This window comes from Chenopodium album, chromosome 9 (genome assembly GCF_948465745.1).
Source record: "Chenopodium album chromosome 9, dcCheAlbu1.1, whole genome shotgun sequence".
NCBI lineage: Eukaryota > Viridiplantae > Streptophyta > Magnoliopsida > Caryophyllales > Amaranthaceae > Chenopodium > Chenopodium album.
The window spans coordinates 11893396-11899349 of record NC_137842.1 but is presented as its reverse complement, the minus strand read 5'-3'; positions in this window follow the sequence as shown (position 1 = coordinate 11899349).

Genomic DNA, 5954 nt, shown 5'->3' with positions numbered 1-5954 from the left:
TCAAATTGACACATAACTTGGATTATTATTTGTATTTTCAATTTTTTTTTTTAAATTTCAATAACCAATTATTAGTAATAAGTTACTAATAAATTATAAGTTATCACAAGGAAAAAAAAACAACAGGTTTTGTAACTAAATAGCGTTCAAACCTACAATTTTACTAAACCGAAATTATTTTTACTGAATCACAATTATATTTCTTCTTTACATTTACTGATTTTTATTGAACTGAAATTATTTTGTTGAACTGAACTGAACTTATTTTTACTGAATATTAATTTTTTTAAGCTGAAGTTAACATGGCCTAAATAAGCCGCGTATATAATGCATCTAGTACCAGTGTACCACGTCTCAAAGTTGTCTTTCTTCCTTTTTTATTTTTTACCATATTGACTTTTTTCTTTTAAAAAATAAATACTCCTAACACTTGGTATTAAATAAAACTTTTTTTTTGGTAATTTTCTTGAAATATCATTATTTTTTTGGTATATAAATATCATTATTTTTTTCTATGAACATCCAAGCGTTGCTCGGGCAAAGAACTAGTATTAAATATTCTAAAGTTGCATATAATACGAACCGGAGGTATTAATGGTTTTTTAAATCGACGGTGTTACTAATAAAATATAAAACTTACAAAAATACGCAAAAAAAACTTTTATCACTTACTAGCTACACAAATACGTCATTGATTTTTAAGCTCAACCTTAGGTATTGATATACTCTTTTTTTTTTTTTTTTTTTTTGCAAATAACAATAGTGAACGATATTCTATGTACTTCCTCCGTTACGAATTACTCGCAACAAAGGGGTATTATTTGTGAGACATAAAATATTCCTTTGTTGCGAGTAATATGTAACGGAGGGAGTATTTTGAATTGGAATTCAGTAGGATGAAAATTTAACAATATTTTTTAAATACAAAATTTAATTTTGACAAGTTAAAAATACACAAAAAAAAGGGAAATAAAAACATAATCAAACAAAATGGAGATGATATGATAACATATATATGTGCAATTTTTTTTTAATCATCAAAATTTGAACACATAAAATATTCATCTAATCTAAGCAAAAAAACTTCATAGAACAAATTTGTAAAAAGAAGATGAAAAAAATTATGTAAAAAAAATACAAAACATTCATAAGAGCATGCACAACAATGAGGAAAAAATATTTTCCTCATTCTCTCTCTACCCACTTTCTCTCTCCTTTATTTCATGAGGAAAATTGGTGAGGAAATTTTACCCCATCAATGATCAAAAAAAATTTCCTCACCTTTCTCTCTCCTACTTATTCCAATACTCCACTTACATTTCTCTCTCTTACACATCACCATATATTTGTTGATTTTTGTATAATTAAGTGTAAATATTACAATTTAGGTTTAGTAATCAAATTATTTTAATGAATTTAAAATATAAATTTCTAATTTAACGTGCATAAAAATAAAACCTGAAAAAATAATTCCGTAGTAATAAAACCGAATTTTTTTGGATAATAATAATAGAACGAAAAATAACGTACAATCGTTAACTATTTTACATACTAAAATAATATATTGTCGTACAATTATTATAAACTATTCTACAAACTTTAATATTTAATAACCTTACATTATTAAAATTACGCTTACTGAATTCGAACATTGTACGATATTTGATTTTTTTACTCATTAGTAGAACCATATTTTTGCCAAATGTGTTCCACTAAATCCGCCTTTAAAGAAACATGAGTGTCTCTATCACGTAAGGTCATTCTTCTCTGAACATACGTGTCAAAATCAACGTTAGGCGGTCGGCCAACATTGAATTCAAAAGGCTCGTTGTTGTTCACCGTGACACTTGTTGTTGCACTGTTGTGTTGTGGCCGATCTTGTTCGTAGTACTTTCTCAAAACTTCGGCCCGAGTATAGTTGTGTCGTTCATCTTCGACAATCATGTTGTGCATAATGATACAAGCTTTCATAATATCGCACATAATGTCTTCGTTAAAAGCAAGTGCCGGTTGTCGTAGTATGGCGAACCTGGCCTGTAGTACCCCAAACGCTCGTTCAACGTCCTTCCGAGCAGCGGCTTGTTTATCAGCAAATAATTTATCCTTCTGAAGTTGAGGTAGAGTTATACCTTGAATGAAAGTAGGCCATTTAGGGTAAATGTCGTCTGCTAAATAATAGCCCAAGTTGTATTCATAGCCATTCACAGAAAAATTAATTGGAGGTGCCCGGCCATGCAAAACATCATCAAACACCGGAGACCGATAGAGGACATTAAGATCATTACAAGCTCCAGGGATTCCAAAGAAGGCATGCCAAATCCATAAATCTTGATCTGCCACGGCTTCCAGAATAAGGGTAGCATTTTTACTTCGGCCTGCGTATTCCGCTTTCCATGCCATAGGACAATTCTTCCACTCCCAATGCATGCAATCAATGCTACCTATCATACCGGGAAAGCCACGCATTTCATTTTGATACAAGACTCTCCTTAAATCTTCGTCCGTGGGACTTCTAAGGTAATCAGCTTCAAAATGGGTGATAACCCCTTGGCAAAAGTGTTGCAATGCATTCCGAGCGGTAGTGTTACCAATGCGTAAGTATTCATCCACGGCATCCGGGGCGGTCCCATATGCCAACATCCTAATTGCTGCGGTGCATTTCTGTAACGGAGATAACCCAAGTCTGCCAGCTGCATTCCTACGTTGTTGGAAGAATTGATCTCCTTCAACGACCTTGTTCATAATCCTACAAAACAAAGGTCGTTGCATTCGAAATCTACGGCGAAACTGTTTTTCGTTGTATACTGAGTTACTTGCAAAATAATCATTAAACAACTGTACATGCCCCTTTTCCCTATCTCTCTTATCTGTATCGCCTCTAGGCTCTGGAACACGATCAATTTCGGTTATGGGTTGGGGTTGTGTTTGGTTAAGCAACATAGTTGGTAGCTGAGTAGTGAAAAAGTCATCAACTAATTGATCAAATTCCGCATATTGATCAGAATCAGATGAGCTTGATGTTGAGCTAATGGAAAACATTTTGTATGTGGGATAAGAAAGAATTTTTGGAGGGTTTATTATATTTTGGTGTGTTTGTGGGTGATTGTTTCAGTGGTATTTATAAACCATGGACTCAATGTGTGGTCATAAACTAGAGCGACAATTCAATTACTGACACGAGTGACAATTCAATGACACAAAGTTCACATGACTACTATCAATCCAAAAAGACACGAGTGACAATTCAATGAGACTTGTCTACTTTTCAATGACTACTGAAAATACATTAAAAGGGGATTGACATAAATGAGACAAGTGACTTTTCAATGCAACCCAAAACAAACAACTGATTACGACTAGTCATTGCTTAAAACAAATAAACTTCAGTACATACTTAGCTCATTACAAATATATAATCACAATACTTAAAAACCTACACGAGTCTTCGTCCGTAAACTAGTTCAATTAACTCTTCCTTGTGCGCCTCTTCAGCAGCAGTGAGTGGTGTTGTCTTACTCAAATACAATTGCAGCATATCAAAATTCATCTTCTTCTCTGCTAATTCAACTTATTTTTGCTTCCTCTTTTCCTTTTCCCTATCAAGTTCCAACCTTTGTTGTCGTAGATTTGCTTCTCGTTCTCTAACCTCAGTACACGCCCTCATCTGTTCACCGATACTCAGAAATGCACTCTCGGAAGCCACTGCTTTGCCCTTACGCTGAGATTTCGTTTTTTTAACACCATCAGGTCGTCGTAGACCTCCCGACGAAAATCCATCAGTTCGAACGTCACTCTCACCATCAGCCCTAGACCTCTTCCCACTTCCACTACTATTTTCTTCGTCATCAGCACCACAAGCCTTTCTTTCCTCTTTCGACAGACCCCATCTAAGCTTTGTCCTCCACTTCGGGTCTTGATTAACCATTTCCACTGCGTGGGGAAAAGCAAAATTATGTTGTGGATTAGTGGAGATATAAAACAACTTTGATGCATTTTTAATTCGATCAGCTTCGTTGTAACCACTTCCACTTTCTGGAAGTTTACCCGCTTCCTCATAGCAACTAGTCCACTGAAGCAAATCAGCTGCCATTCTTCGCCAATGTGTCTCTAAACTCTTCAAAGGTCTTGGCGGTAGTATATGCGGCTTCTCTGCTTGAGCTGCATTATAAGCGTCACATACTTTTCGCCAAAGGTGAGATGCTTTTTGGTTCGTACCAACAAGCGCGTCTCCACTTATTTTCAGGTATAACCCAATTAGAGCTTCATCTTCAGCAACTGACCAAATGCGACTTGCTTTAGCTAGTGGTTGGTTGGTCGGTATTCTAGGAGGTGGTGGAGGGTATTGAGGTGTCTCCGGAACAGCTTCTTCTTGGCTCTCATCAGGGTGACGTGGCACGGAATAGTTCTCCGTCAGACGGGAACAAATCCCGTGTCACGGGAGGTACTCTGTTCTTTTTTGCCGTTCAGAGTTTGCCGTGACACGGGATTTTTTCCCGTCAGACGGGAATTCTTCCCGTGTCGCGGCATATTTACCCTTTTTTTTTTTTTTTTTTTTTTGTCGTGACGCAATGTTGAACCGGGCACGTATTAAAGCAATAGAGGGAGGATTTTTTTTTTATTTTAAAGTGGCCGGGCCCCCTTGAGGGGTTGCCTACGTATCCTAAAAAGGAATCAGGCCAGACGTAGCTCTATTGGGTCATGAACCCATGCGACTAGGTGTAGAATTTTTTGAGTTGATCCAAGTTGGTTAAATTATGGAAGCCGTTGCCGTCCATGTCTACCAATTGTGCCGCTCCGCCAGACAGGATGGCTTTAACAATGTACGGGCCTGACCAGTTCGGTCTGAATTTTCCTCTTGGATCTAACACATTTTTGCGAAGTGCTTTAAGCACTAGGTCACCCTCTTTGATATTCCTGGTTTTGACTTTTTTATTAAAATGTCGTGCCATACGCTGTTGGTAGGTTTGGACATGATGCAACGCTGCCAAGCGTTTTTCATCAAGCAAGACCAGTTCGTCGTATCTTGCTCTAATCCAGTCGACTTCATCTAGTTGGCTTTCCAATGCGATTCGGAGAGAAGGTATCTTGAGCTCGATTGGTTGTACAGCTTCGACGCCATAGACCAAGGAGAAGGGGGTAGCCCCTGTCGATGTACGAACAGAGGTTCGATAACCCCAAAGGGCAAAATGTAGCTTACTTGGCCAATCTTTATAATTTTCCGTCATCTTTTCGATGATGGTCTTCACGTTTTTGTGTGCCGATTCGACTGCTCCGTTTGTTTGTGGTCTATAAGGTGATGATCGATGATGTTTTATATGATATTTCTGTAACAATCCCGCACATTTGGCTTGGAAATGTGTTCCATTGTCACTGATCATCTCATGTGGTACCCCATAGCGGCATATAATATTTTTCTCAATGAATTGAGCTACGTGTTTTGCCGTCAGCTTGGCATATGAGGCTGCCTCGACCCATTTGGTGAAGTAGTCGATTGCTACGAGAATGAATTCATGCCCTCCTTGTCCTGGTGGTGAGATTTTGCCAATGATGTCGATGCCCCAAGTGGAGAAAGGCCATGGAGAAGTATACGTGTAGAGAAGTGAAGGTGGAACATGTTGTAAGTTTGCATAGATTTGGCATTTCATACATTTCTTGACGTACTCGTGACAATCTCGCTCCATAGTAGTCCAATAGTAACCTTGCCGTTGAATCTTTTGGACTAACATCTTTGCATTCATGTGAGTTCCACATATACCAGCATGAAGATTTTCCATGGTTTTATGTGCTTCTTTTTTAGCTACACATAAGAGATTCCTTCCTGTTGCGGTTCTCTTATGGAGTTCTCCCCTGATGAGCACATACTGTGAGGCCAGGAGCCTCAAAGCACGGCGTGCCCTTTTATCAGTATTAGGAGGATACTCTGCTCTTGTTACATAATTAAGGATGTCTGTATA